The following is a 13,799-nucleotide window of genomic DNA, read 5'->3' on the forward strand; positions in this document are numbered from 1 at the left end:
GCCCTTCTTTCTTATTTATTCTTTTGATCTGTCCTTCACCTGTGCCTTCTCTCTCTCACACCAGTTATCTTCTCTTTTTAAACTAATGATGTTTATGAAAAGGGAGGAATAAATGTCATGCATGTTCTGTTGATAGCATGAAACAAGCCTATTAAAACCTAAATGAAATGTAAGAAAGTAATAGACCTTCCAATATCCTGTCATCTGAGGGGAGGAAAAAAAAAAAGATAGATAATTTTGGTTATGACCCACGTGGTATGTCAGCTTAGTGTGTGACAATCTGCTGCTTGCTAGTGGAATTTGTATGCTTTTGCATTACATTCACATGTTCAAACATTTCAGAACAAATTAGTTGTATTAAATTGCACAAATAATATGGGTACCACTGCTGGGAATGCTTTGAGGTTTGTTTTCCCCCGCATTCCCCCCTTACAAAACATAGCCTTTTCATCTTCTGAAATGTGAATATCAGATGGATGATATTCATGCTTACTTTGCAATATGACAGAAATCCAGGATTGACCATTTTTAAAAATGTTTTGAAAAGGTAAGCATCTAACTTTGTCTACTGGTAGAGTGTCTGCTTTAAGTAAATGCAGATTTGCATGCTGTGTTTAAGTTTACTCTACTGTGGACTGCATTGTGCAGTAGGACCAGAAGAACTTCTCCCCCATAGGTAAATGCAGGCATTTGTATTTTAGAATCAGGAGCATCCCCTGGAAGTTACATTGTTTGGCATCTTTAATGTTGACCAGATCACCTTCCTGTGCAGATTGGTTCAATGGGTTAAATGCTATAGAAAGGTTTGTCTCCAGGTCCTGGATATTCTTATTGCAAATTAAGTTGAGGTCTGGCGGGTTTTTTGGGGAGGAGGGGGGTTGATGTCCAATTGTATGATAGATGGCAGCAGAAACATTTAATCCAGTTGTCATCTTGGCGAGTTGGGGGAGGGGGACCTTGGCTGTGTATTTTCTGTGGATCTGCTGCTGTCAGGGATCTATGATGTCATGTCAAAACCAGCACCAGCTCTAACAAGGCAGTTCACAGCAGCGGGGCTGTGCTGTGTAAAATCTCTTATAGACTTCCTTCTCCTCCAAGAAGAAACCTTTGAAAAGGAACCAATGGATAATGTGTGTTTTATATAGGGAAGCTACCAGATAATAAACTGCAAGTTAAATGACGCTGATATTTAAACCTCCAAACTTTTCTTGCTTTTGTACTATTACACAGACGTAGAAAACAGCCTGTCAGAACAGCAACCCAGAAAAGCTTGTAGCTTTCAAAGCGCTGCTCCTCGGAGAAGAGACGCAGTGTAAGAGGAGTTTGTTTGCATGTGGGCACAGAAAACCTTGCTGGGGTTAAGAGGCAGATTAGCCCGTCGGTGGTCTTGTGCAAGCCAGGAACGCGCTGGCAGCTTGCGCACCAGGCTGCCCTGCGTTGGACAGCTGTCATGCTGGCACCACTCAGTTCCTCTGATTGGGTACTCCCAGCGACTGATTAAAAATGCTGATGCCGTTTCTGAGCTCCTTTCCACTTGGAGGAGAAATCTCTTTTCCCCACCCCCAAGCCCACCTCTAGGATGTAAGTAATGGTGAGAAGATGAAGATGAAAACAGTGCGGTCTGAGTGACTGGAAATACAGCAGTCTGTTTTAGCTGCAGTGTTATGTAGGAGTCGTCTTCAGACTTCTTACCTTTGTTTTTTTAGCACAAACTGCTTGCAGGTTTTGGAAGGCTGTGAAAGGACTTACCGTTTGTGTGTTAGTGTTTTCTGTGTATCATCATATTGCCTTGCTTTTACCTGGACAGCTGTGTTCAAAGCTTCATTTGGAAATCTTTCTATTGAAGAGAGATAAAAAGGATCCTTAATCTGATTCTCTTTGGATCTTTCTATTTTTATGGTAAGTGCCAGCATGTATTGGCTGAGCGTAGCTTCTTTGCTGCAGTGCTTGTGCTCTCTCCCTCTCTCCCTCCCCCTTCCCCCATCTGTTTTTCTCCCCCTATATTCTTAGATAAGCCTCGTGACCTTCACTCAATATCTAGTCATCATTTTTAACATCTTCATAGCAGATGTTGGCTAAGTAAAATACAAGTTTTCTCTTTATTTTGCTCTTTCCCCTCTCCAACCGGAGCTCTGAAATAGTGATTGCAATCTGAGTCCTGCCTCTTTGTCCTTGAAACGGGAGGCTTGAGCATTGCTCGTGATTGCCCATGGCAGCAACGGGATAAGGTTCTGGGGAACTTGAATTACAGATATGGTAAAGGTGACTTATTTCTGCAGGTCTGTACCACTATGCTGGAAAGGGCACAGAAAGCCCCTGCTTGACTAGCCATGTAGAAAACTCTGAAGCCCCTCAGCCTTCAAGTGTGGGGCATACATGTGGTTTGAGCTGATATTGGCTGTCATTGGCATAGGAAGGACAGGCTCTTTCAGCATTTTTAACATAAGCCGATGTCATCAGGTGTTTGTAAATTGGACCTTTTGCATCTTACAAGTGCAGACTGGCTGGGACAAGAAGTTACAGAATAGGCAACCTAATAACCGTCGTCCCCTCGTCCCTCACTGGTCTGTACAATTGCAAATTCTTTGCCTTTTGAAGTGCTTTTACAACTCTGCAGTAGAAAAGAAGTGCATTTAAATGTTTGAAAATCCGTGCTTGCTTAATTCATGCTTTAAGCTATTTTAACAGCTCTGATTTTGTAAAAAGGAAAGGTCATTATTTAGTCCACAGTAAACTGTACCCTTAAACATACTTTTTTTTTCCCCCTGGTTTGTTGCATGAGATTTAAAGTAAATGCAAATATATGATTTATAATAGATATATTCCTTTGCTTTTGGTGTGAGAGAACTACAGAAATAATTCTTTTAACTTAAATGTGTTTCATGTTGTGAATCCATTATGTAGATTGACTATGCATAGTCACACACTGCAGGAATAATAAAGACTTTACTAAATCTTCAAAGGTCCACTGAAGGCATAGATATAACACTGGCTCAAACTCATTGCAGGCTGGTCTGCCTTCAAAGCAAGGCAAAGAGGTGATGTGTTCTTATACCCTTGTTTTACTGAGGTAGGATAAGAATAAAGCTTTTATTCTGTCTCTGCATTGCCTTTTCTGGATTTAAGCAAGAGATATGCTGATGTCTGGAAATTGTTTTCTTTGTTTAATGTATCTTACATTGTGGTTTAATAAAATAATTTTGTTCCTGATTTATCCTGTAATTCAGAGGGCTTTGCTTCACGTGAGCTGCTTAGTTCAACAGAGTTTGCGTACCTCCTTACCTCTCCCAAATGAGTAAAAACTTTAAAACACTGCTGTTATTTTAAATACCCTTCCATTCTTTTCTGTACTTGGATGTCATGTCTGGTTGTATTGATAGCATGTATGTGTGCTGGGGGTTTGAGGAAGCCAAGATTAGGCAATTGCAAAGAGGTACTGGGGGGGGAGGAGGAGGCTTACACAGATCTGCAGGTAGAGGACTTCATGGTGCAGTGAGGTACCTGCTGCATTGCCTTCGCAAAAAAGCGGTAGTGGCCAGCACGTAGCCCAGATGTCAGTGGTCCAAGTCATCTCCCCCATCAGACCATGTGTTTTGGCATCATGTTGCACCTGCTGGTGCAGCTGATCCTGAGACCAGTTTTCCTTCTCACTGATGGGGCGAGTACACGCTGCAAACCCACCTCCCTCCTGCTCTCTGGTAGGGAGCAGGTCTGTCTTGGCATCTGTGCAGCTCAATGAACTGTTTAAGAACATTTACCTCTAGAGCAGTCCTCATCACTGTCTATTACAAAAAGGCTTTGGCACTATGTAGGGTCTAGATGTTACTTAATTTTTTAAAATCGGTAATGAAGGTGCCTGAGTCGGTTCTCTTCCAGTTTCACTAAGTGCTGACACAATGACGGCAGCAAAGAAACTTTTTGCTGTGAAAGGAGACCAGCAGGGCTCTTATTCACACACGTGGGGAAGCGCTTCTAAGTGCCTGAAGGTTGTGACATTGTCTTGCGGAGACCAGGCTTAGACTTTTCTCCCTTAAATGTAACACGTAATTGTGTGTGTGCATCTGCACGTGGAGCTCTTTACTGTACCATTTTGTTCCATATAAAATTACTGTAAACTTAAACAAAAGGGTTTGCAAAATACGTGCACAATCTAAATAATTCTGAAGATCACACAGTTAAGTATGTTACAGCATGTTTTTACTTTTTAAATTATTATTATTATAAAATCAGGTATTCCTGTGCCTTAAAATAATCTACATTCTTACTTCACATTTAATCCAAAGCACTGTTTTAACTTGTCTGACTATCTTGAGAAAGCTAATTTTTAACCCATGTGTAACCATATGTCTTTTTCAATAAATGTTTAAAAGCCAAAATACATAATGTAATATGCTTTCTAAATAGCCTTGAGGCAACAGGAAGGGAGGAAAAACAATAATCCTGAAGTATTTTCTCCAGTTTAAACTACATGAGCTTGCAATGGGGTGTTTACGTTTGGAACCTGATGTCTATGTACTGCAACTGAGAAGTCCATGCACCTAAAAATCCTTGTCAGTACATCCTACGCACATATCTTTCAAGATGCAAGCCTCTACAAAAGCCTTGAGAGGTAGAGAGAAGAGTGAAATCCCCCAAATAACATGAAATTCAAGTAGGTAGATGTGCTTTCATTTCTTAGGAATCCTATGAATTCTCTGATAGGGTAATGCATGCATAGTACTTCCTTGTTTCACAGCATGGTGTCATGTTAATTCCTTTGCAGCGTGGCTGAAGACTGCATAGAAAACAACTGCGGCGGGGCGGGGGGGGAAGCAAGCTCTGTTCCTTAGCCAGCCAAAATCACCCAATGGACTGATGAAGTCACTGCATTCTTTTTTTCCTGTCAATGTTCAGTATGCATTCTTCCCTCTACTTGTCCACAGAATCAAGTTCTGTAAAGCTTTATACTCCACAAATATTTAACCACATACATTTATGTTGCAAATACAAAAAGGTACGTTTTTACAGAAACCTCACTCATTTTCCATACTGCTTCAGTAGTTTCATGCTTTCTAGATGCTTATATCTTTTCTGACAAAACCTACACAAGCAGCTATTGATTATCACTGGCTGAAGAATCCAGGTGGTGGATTAGCCATGGCCCAGCTTCCCTGTCTGCCCCAGACTGGAAGGTGATACTGGAATATGCATGATGCAGAGCTGAAATCATCAGTACCAGGTTGTTCCCTGGCTAGTGTTGTTTTCATTTGTTTTTTTCAAAGCTCCTTCTGAAAAGAGTGTACAAATGTTTTCAAAGGTAACGTGCTACATCATATTTTTATAAAGCACATGTAAATAAGTTATAATAAGCCTATTCTATGTATATATTACATGTTACATTAATTGTGGCTTTACTTGGCTGTTTCTTTATACACACTGACATAAGCACGAGCGCACATGGATAATCAGAACTCGACTGCAATTTCTAGGCTTTCTCTGTTATTCATAGAGCTAAATTTATGATTTTCCTGGACACATTCTCTTATTTAGTATGCAGATTTTGTCGAGACTGATTTCAAGGACTTTATAGCTCTAATGTTGCAAATATTACAAATTGTCTCTATATACCTGGAGACCTTAACAGGTGAGCTGTCTTCAGTCTCTATTTTTGCAGTTCATGGATGTCCAGAAGTCCTGTGCGTGAACGCTGTGCTGCATAACCCCTCAGAAGTTTGGTGCTTTGGGGAAGTATCGGGCAGGGTGTTCATGTGCTACGTGTTTTCTCTGCGTCTGTGGGGAAGGCTTAGCTTTCAGGCACTGTTAAATGTGTCTCGTGTCTTCTGTGCACAAGCTGCCCTTTTAGTAAGTGCTCGCACTCTATGCGTGTCATATCTCGGGGTATTTTCTGCATGTGTACACTGCATAGCACTTGTGTAGACCTGCCTGATTCTTCATGGAAACCGTGGCCTTTCAGTTCATGCTGTGGAAATACTGGACAATGAGGTGAGACATCTTCTATACGTTAAACAACTTTCTCCTGCATAGCGTAAGTCACAATTGTGTTGTTCCAGATTCAATGAGCTAATAATGGAGCAGCGTTAGGCCTGCTTGCTTTGGGAAATACGAAAGGGCTGAAGCATTCCCGAGGGACCACTCTGTCTCATAGACTTCTTCAGTGCCCGAACATAAAATTAAATGAGAATTTTTAAAGGTAAAATGTTTGCTTTCAAGTGATGGTGGAACCATTCTTAGCCTTTTTTGTGGAAGGTGTGGAGAGGGCAAAACTCTATCCTAAATTGACTCAATCAACTTTAGGGGGTCCCACTCTGGTAATCTGAGATTACTAGAATCAAGAATTTTACGTTGTTCTGTTTGCAGTATAAAATGAAATAATAATCTGGTTAAAAGTTAGGGGCTAGTTCCTCAGCATCCTAGTGGAAGGAATCTTGGCATTGGAGCAGGTAATGCAAATGTTCAATCTCTACGAACAACACCTCTGAACAGGATAAATATCACTGAACCTGCAATTAAATCCCCAAACAAGGCAGCTAATGGCGCACAGCTTTCTGCACGTGGATAGATTTTACCCTAGGAGAGCAGAAGTCTGAGAGAAATTTTCAGCGAAGCCTCATGTTTTTAAGAGCTGTATGTCGACACTTACAATGCTGCAAGGCCCATCTGTCAAAATACCTTCCTTTTACCACCTCGGGAGGAGCTACAGCAAGCCCACCTACAAATGTGCATCCAAATCCAGCCCTGAGAGAAGACTGGTCCCCACCAGACTGAAGTTTGAACATGAGTTCAGAGGTTTCCAGACTCTACATTTACAGTCTGACTGTCCATAGGCAGGCTTGCTGTCCAAGAATTTTGCACAACTTGGTCCTTCAAAAGCTCATACTACCCATGGATAAATATTTTTTTAAAAATAAACTCTGAATTATTCTGTTTGAAAGTGGTGCCAGACTGGTGCCCAGATGTGCTGGTGGCTCTAATCTCATATGGATGACCTGGTAACTCAGATCTGACACGGAACAACCATACTGAAGTATGAGATTAGAGCCACCAGCACATCTGGGCACCAGTCTGGCACCATAAAAACAACCATTTTCAAACAGTTGATATTCAGATGACACCAGCCAGGATTACGGCCACATTGTGCTGGCTGTAAATGTGCTCTAAGATCCCAGGATTATGAAAGTCTTGATGATCGTAGGAGGTGGGCTTCTCATGCTCTCTGCAGAGGTAGAATAGCAAAAGTTAGTGCTTCAGAGCGTGGTTAGAAACATGTCTGAGAAAGATGTCCCAAATATCTTTTAGGAGCCTATGTTTGATGGGAAGATAGGAAGAGTAGGCTTCTGTATAATTTAAGTTATCCGTATGGTTTATATCACTACTGCTGGGAGACGATTGAAATAGATGTCTGCTTCAGGACAGCTTTTTTAACTTCATCCATTTGCTCTTGTTTGTAACCCCCTGCAGTATTAACATTAATTCCCTATTTTATATGGTGCTTACAGCCTTCAAATATAGAAAAATGATTGTGCATCCCTTCATTTTTGGAGGAGGAAGTTAATTAACAAAATCACTTGAGAAGAGCAAGAGTGAATCTCCTCTGAGCCAGTTTGCTGTAGGGAAAAGCTAGCCTGGTGATTAGCTGGTTTGGATCACCAGGAGATATATTCCCATTTCAGATCATTTTCTTTGACAAAACTGTTTTTCATTAAAATCAGGCATAATGCTTCACACATGCTGTATTAGACAGCTGGCAACTTTTTCTAAATGAGCTTAGTACTTCTTGGAGAACCACTTCCTATAAATGCCAGCTGAAACCCACAGATTTGTGAAGTCCAGTGGTATGTCTCCATGTATCCTGGCAGACATGCAACCTCTCTCCATGTCGTTCATCGATCCTCTAGGCTCATTTCAGATCTTTTCTTGTTTGTGTTCTATGTCACTCTCTCTCTTGCTGTTTTCCCTTGAGACATACTTTTTTGTCTTTTCACATATTGATTTGCCTTCACCTTTTTCTTAGTTTTGGTTTTCTTTTGTTGGTTTTTCTTTGTTATTCATAGAGGTGATATGTTAGGTTGGTTGTTTGGGTTTTTTTTTTTTAATACTGATTGTCCTCTTACTGTTTGTTTTTGTTGTTGAGTTTGTTTGGGGGTTTTGGTGTGGGTTTTTTTTTTTACTGTACTAGTTGCCACCCTATACTGTGTTCAGTCTAGGCAGAGACCTGTTCTTATTCAGTGCCTGGGGAACAGCAAGTATTGTCTTTTCTAAATGAAGAGCTTGGGCTGCAGTCCCAATATATTGTGAAGCTTGTGTAGAAAAATGGAGAACAGGAGGCAACGATAAGCAGGTTTAGCAGGACGAAAGAGCTGGAACCTAAGAGCCAAATAAAAAGTCACTCTTATTAGCATGAATACTCTTTTCCTGAATCTGCTAGGAAAATAGTATGTTCTGTAGTTATGGAATCTGAGGTCAAAGAACCGTAACAAAGAAGAATTAGGCAAACAACATTGGTCAGGGTTGTTTCAAGCTCTCTGCAGTTTCATGTAGGCAACACTGGTTTGGTTTATGCTTAATGGTTTTGAGGTTATTGCCATAAAAGTTCTTTATTTTAGATGAGAAGGGGAAAATGAATTAAGTTGAAGGCTGCTCTGCCCTCAGAAGAAGGAAAAGAATACCTCTTCTAACTTCTTATTGTCCTTTGTTCCCATAGAAACTCCTACAGTATCTGATTTTTCTAACCTATGTCATTTAGATAACGAACTCTTCCAGAAATAGATGAGGGGAAATTCCCGATCCCATTTAAATTAAACGCAGGGTAGTGAAGTTTCTACCCATAGACTTAATTTTGTTTTGTATAATGCTGAGTGATGATATAATTGTCCTGGTTTTCTCTCTCTGCATCTTTATGTTGACCACCAGGTCAGCTTAAGTATAAGAAATTATTTCTAACTGGTCACACTGAAATGACTGTTGAGCCATAGACAGAATTTCCTTTTTTTCCTTGAAAATATAGAATTTGTGTGATGTAGATTTCAGGAATGCTTTGGCAAAAGATTGGACAATTTTCTGCTTCAGCATGCTTCATGAAGTTTACTTAGTTTACATTTCTAGTAATAGACTCTGAACCATTCTGATTAATATATGATGGTAAAATTCTGATTATAGAAACAACTTTTGTGAAGCTTACATCAGTACTCAGTATCCCATGGTGAAGTTGTTACTGCAACTTATCGTTGCACCGTTGTCACCAGAACCAGTTCTGTGAACAATCTAAACATTTTTGTGTAAGAAAAATATGACTTTATTTTCCTTTTCACCTAAAAACCAACATGACTCAATCATTTTTTGATTAGTACAAAGACTTATATGTTAGCATATGACAACATAATTTCTTTGTGACAAACTTGTAGGCCTAAATTATCCACTTGCTTTCCTTAAAGCTCAATCAGATTAGCATTGAGGTAACTTTCCCTGTAGTTTTAATTCTTCACCTTCTTCTTCAGCTTCTGTCTCTGATCTTACTCCTTCTAATTCTCTATTCTGTGCTTCTGCCACTTGCTGGGTCTCCTGTCCTTTGACTCCCTTCCAGGCTCTGCTCCATTGCCCCTCTAGCATTTAGCTTTCTGCTCCTTCTGTTCTTGACCAGCTCCTCAAGGGTAGCTATTTCTGTGTCCAGGTGTCTCACATCCTAGCATTTATTTTTTCCCTAAATTTGTGAGCTGTGAGCAAATGAACTCGGTCAATCCACTGTGCTTGTTGGGCAGGTTAGCGTTCTCTGTAACAGCAATTTTCTATTAATTGTTTGTGAAACTGCAATGAGGGTGTTAAAGGTCGCATTACAATGCAGAGATGTATTAGAGAAGAACTGCAGTGTCACATTTCAATATGATAACCTCGTTTCCTGAACTTGAGATAAAATGTTAGATTTGAAATTTTATTTATGTTACAGTGAGGATGTATGATAGGCCTATGCTTGTCCTGATGCTCCTTGGGTGAGATGGGCTGCTGAATGGTATCAGCTCTGCTCGTGAGTTATGTTGAAAAGGGAAATAGTGAAGAAAAGGGAGATAGGTTTAGGATATGTGCTTCCTTTCAGTCCCAAGAGGAAGAGTGAGAAGCAGTGAGGTGGATGTAGCACAGAATCACTTATTTTTGACATTTTGCTTCAAGATCAGGTTGTGATGAAAGCAACTTTGCACATCTGGGAATTGCTATATGCTTTCAGCTACCATCTGATAGTATGACAGTCACTGCACAGAAACTTGTTCATTGTCAAAATTTAAGTGTGTTGCATAAGATCATATAGAAATTTTGCATCTTAATTGAACTCAGAACTCTTGAAACCTATGCCAGTACCCTGTTTGTGCCAGGCTAGCCTATTTTTTTCTACAGGGACAGTATAGAGGAAAAAGGAATTTCAGAACAGATAAACTATGTTCAAACAGGCAAGGTAAAGAAGAAAACCCACAATCTTCTAGGTTCTAAACCAGATAAAAGTCTTCAGAGAAATTTTAACAGAGAAAAAATAATCCTTTTGTTTCAGAGTGTGGAGTAATTTTTAGTCTATTTGCCAAATAACTTTGATATCTTTGCTGCTTGTCATTGCCTGTCTAAAAATTCCCAGTCGTTTGCTTTCCAGGGCATAGAATGACATCTGCGTAGATTTTGATGTGCTCTGAAACTCTCACTTGCACTCTGGTTGCAGTAAACTCCAGGCTAAGTAACTTCCATTTGACGTGGTGTTTCTGCTTCACTGTTGTCAAACATATGTCCTCTTTGCTTTATAGACTCCAGGGGAAAACCATGTTCTGGGGCATACTGTTAGCGCTTACATCTTTTAAACTGCATTTTTTAGAAACAACTGTAAGCCTGAAAATAGATTTTATACCTCGGGTATAGCTTTGTGAGTGTTTCATTGCATTCTTGGGTACTAGAACCGTGCAATCTAGGTATGTTTTATTATATTAAAAAGCATGGGAGGGTGCAGCTTTGAGCATTTAAGAATTAATAAATGCCAGAATTTTGGTTGGCTGCATTTATGCATTATCCTGGGACTTTAGTCATATGTTTGCATACAGTGTTTTGCACCAGGTTCTCTTTTGCTTCTTTTTGTTTTCCTTGTAGTTTGTTCTATCTTGTAGTTAGTGTATAAGATTCAAACTATGCTCCAAATCAAAACAAATATTTCTTGATAGACATATTTTTATGACAATTGCTACAACTTCTGCTAATCTTTAGACGACAAATAATTTTTCTCCACAGAAACTATAAGTTTTGATGATATTATTTCCCCTGCTGATGTTGTCTCTCCTTATTACTTTGTAGATAAGGAGCTGAGGTTTGGCATGAAAGAGAAAAATGCTTACTATCTTAGGGTGCTGAATGTAAAAGGCCAAGGGCATGATTTTTTGCCATGTATTTAGCACATCATAGCATTTCATATAATCAGAGTAAGGTTTGAATTGACATTGACTGCAGCTATGAATGCCATAACTTTGATTAATTGGGTGCTGTAAGCTGTGTGCTTGGGCAGTGACAAACACCCACTGAAGTTGCTTCCTTAGCAGCACTGAAGGCAGAGGTGCGTATGCAATCAAGTACCTCAAATTAAAATTCAGCTTATTTAATCCTGAGACCAACATTTCTCTTCACGCATTTTCAAACTGTGTTTTTGCATCCACCTCCCAGTACAACTTCCCCTCTGTGCTGAGGCTGGGGAGAGGCCACGTGGAGCTGACGGTTTTCTCAGAAGTGTGTGTCCCAAACCCACAATGAGGGTAAAAATTCTGTGCAGTTGGGAGTTGAACCCCATATCATATTGCATAAGCACAAAAGTGCTGAGCGTATTTCACAGATGCAGCCTTAATCTTGGCACTTCTTTAGGTCTGATAGCTCAATACTCTAAACTCAACACTCTCCTGATATAGTTGTATTATGTGTCAACACCTAAATATTTTAAAAGACAATATAAAATCCAGAAACCTCTGATAGTGGGGGGAAAAAAAAAATGGCAATATATGTAGGACGGATATTTAAGAGCTTCAATTTTTTTCCTGGATTGGAGCACACTGTGGAGTCAGCCTGGCAGCCATGGTCGTCATTCCCTAGGTAGACCAGTCACAGCGGGGAAATGCATCTTTTGCTACAGAGTTCCCTAATCATCTTTTGAGGGTAGTTTAAGGTCTACTGCCACAGACCTTTCTACCTTGCCATCAGGGTAATTCTTCATTCTTCACAACATGGTGTGGCTGGTAGCTATGAGATCCCAGGAGAGAAAGTCTCTCTCTTTTTACTACTACTGTTGCAGTGACTCCCTTGAGCTATAAGAAGGGCAAATGCAGGGGAAAAAATTGCCCTTGCTAAAGTGTTGTAGACGATATTTTCGTCCAGTCACCAGGAAGGAACAGGACGGGAGCATAGCATGGTGAAGGCAGGGGGATCTTTAGAGAATTTGGATGCCAAACTGTAATAACCTTAACTGTAGGTGAAAAATGCTCTTTCTGAAATTTTTTTAGTGAGAAAAATTTGGTAAAGCTGCCTTAATGGGATAATAAACATCAGTCAAATATCAAATCCTTGTTCTAACTTATAGAGATTATTATTACTTTTTGGCATATCAAAGTACATTTCTTCTTTTGTTATCCTAAGCAACTGAGTATCTTTTGCTTTAGAATGAAATAAACCAATATAAAACAAGCTGCTCAACCAACCTACAGTAAAAGCTAGAATCGACTGTTTGACCCAGAAGATACTTTGCCACATCTAATGTTGAGAGAAAAAGAAAAAAAAGCTTTTTGGTGGTTTTTCTTTTTTTTTACTATAATATCTATCTCTCTAGATACATATATATAGATGCTGATAGCATACATCTTCAAATCTTCATAATTGACTAGTGCTTTTCTGTGGCTAAGATGTTATAAAACAGCCTGAAATATTTAATGTTCTCCCTCTGAATTTCGAGTAAAGTTGATTTTCAATATGTCAAAGCAGATGTCCCAAGTCAGAAATGGCATTTTAAATTTTGAGGTGCCTCTGCATGTGCATGGCTAGTGATTTTATAGCATATTCACTGATGTGGTTAATACTTGAAAGCTGCTGTTTTAAAAGAAAAGTCGATGTTGATGAGCTATTATGTGAGCACAAATTTTATCTTTACAGTTTTGGTGTTATAAGTAAATCCAATTAAATTGTGAAAATGTTTTCATTCCACCTTATTAACATAGTTTTTAGTCAAGGGCATAATATAAATAGTTTAATTGCGATCGGTCAAGTCCAAGAAACAAAAAAAATCTTCTCTGGTCCTGTTTTAGGTGTCGTGCATAAAGCAGCTAATACTTTACTCTTGTGTCCTTGAAAATAGCACAGACACTGCCTTGTTTCAGAAGCTTTACCAGAGGGTCTTGCTGGTGAGCCAAGGTTATGGGAATGTAAATTCTGAATTGGCAATGCCTGCTAAATGCTGCTGGAGTGCCACGTGCAGGAAGATGTCACATCATGGTATCCTACAGTGGCTGTGGCTTTGTGGGCATTCGTTACTTGTGCTTTACTGTCCCAGGGCAAGAACAAGAATTGCATTTAATGCATAATCCCAGGAAAGGGCCTGACCCTTTCTCTGCCCATGGGGCTCCAGTACACACCTTACTCTGACTTCAGCTGAAGAAAAAACATGAGTTAAATTTTCCATGCTTTAAAATATTTTTTTTCAATAACTTTAGATTCTTTCTAGATTGAGATATATCAGTGGATATATCATGGGCTTAATACTCTCTGAAGCCAAAGACAGAATTGCAGGGCTCAGGAAACAGTAC

At 39.6% G+C, this 13,799-nt stretch overlaps 1 protein-coding gene across 5 annotated transcripts in view; it reads left to right on the forward strand.

Annotated features, from left to right (window-relative positions):
* Positions 1-1,644: 1,644 nt before the first annotated feature.
* Positions 1,645-13,799, forward strand: part of ANO4 (anoctamin 4) — a 197,082-nt gene continuing 184,927 nt past the window's right edge. For 4 of the 5 annotated variants that reach the window (XM_075749605.1, XM_075749615.1, XM_075749625.1 and 1 more), the window contains exon 1: positions 1,645-1,899. The gene's annotated coding sequence lies outside the window, so the exon portion shown is untranslated. The remainder of the gene's footprint in view (positions 1,900-13,799) is intronic. The other variant, XM_075749645.1, reaches the window with a different exon arrangement.

Source organism: Balearica regulorum, chromosome 1 (genome assembly GCF_011004875.1).
Source record: "Balearica regulorum gibbericeps isolate bBalReg1 chromosome 1, bBalReg1.pri, whole genome shotgun sequence".
NCBI lineage: Eukaryota > Metazoa > Chordata > Aves > Gruiformes > Gruidae > Balearica > Balearica regulorum.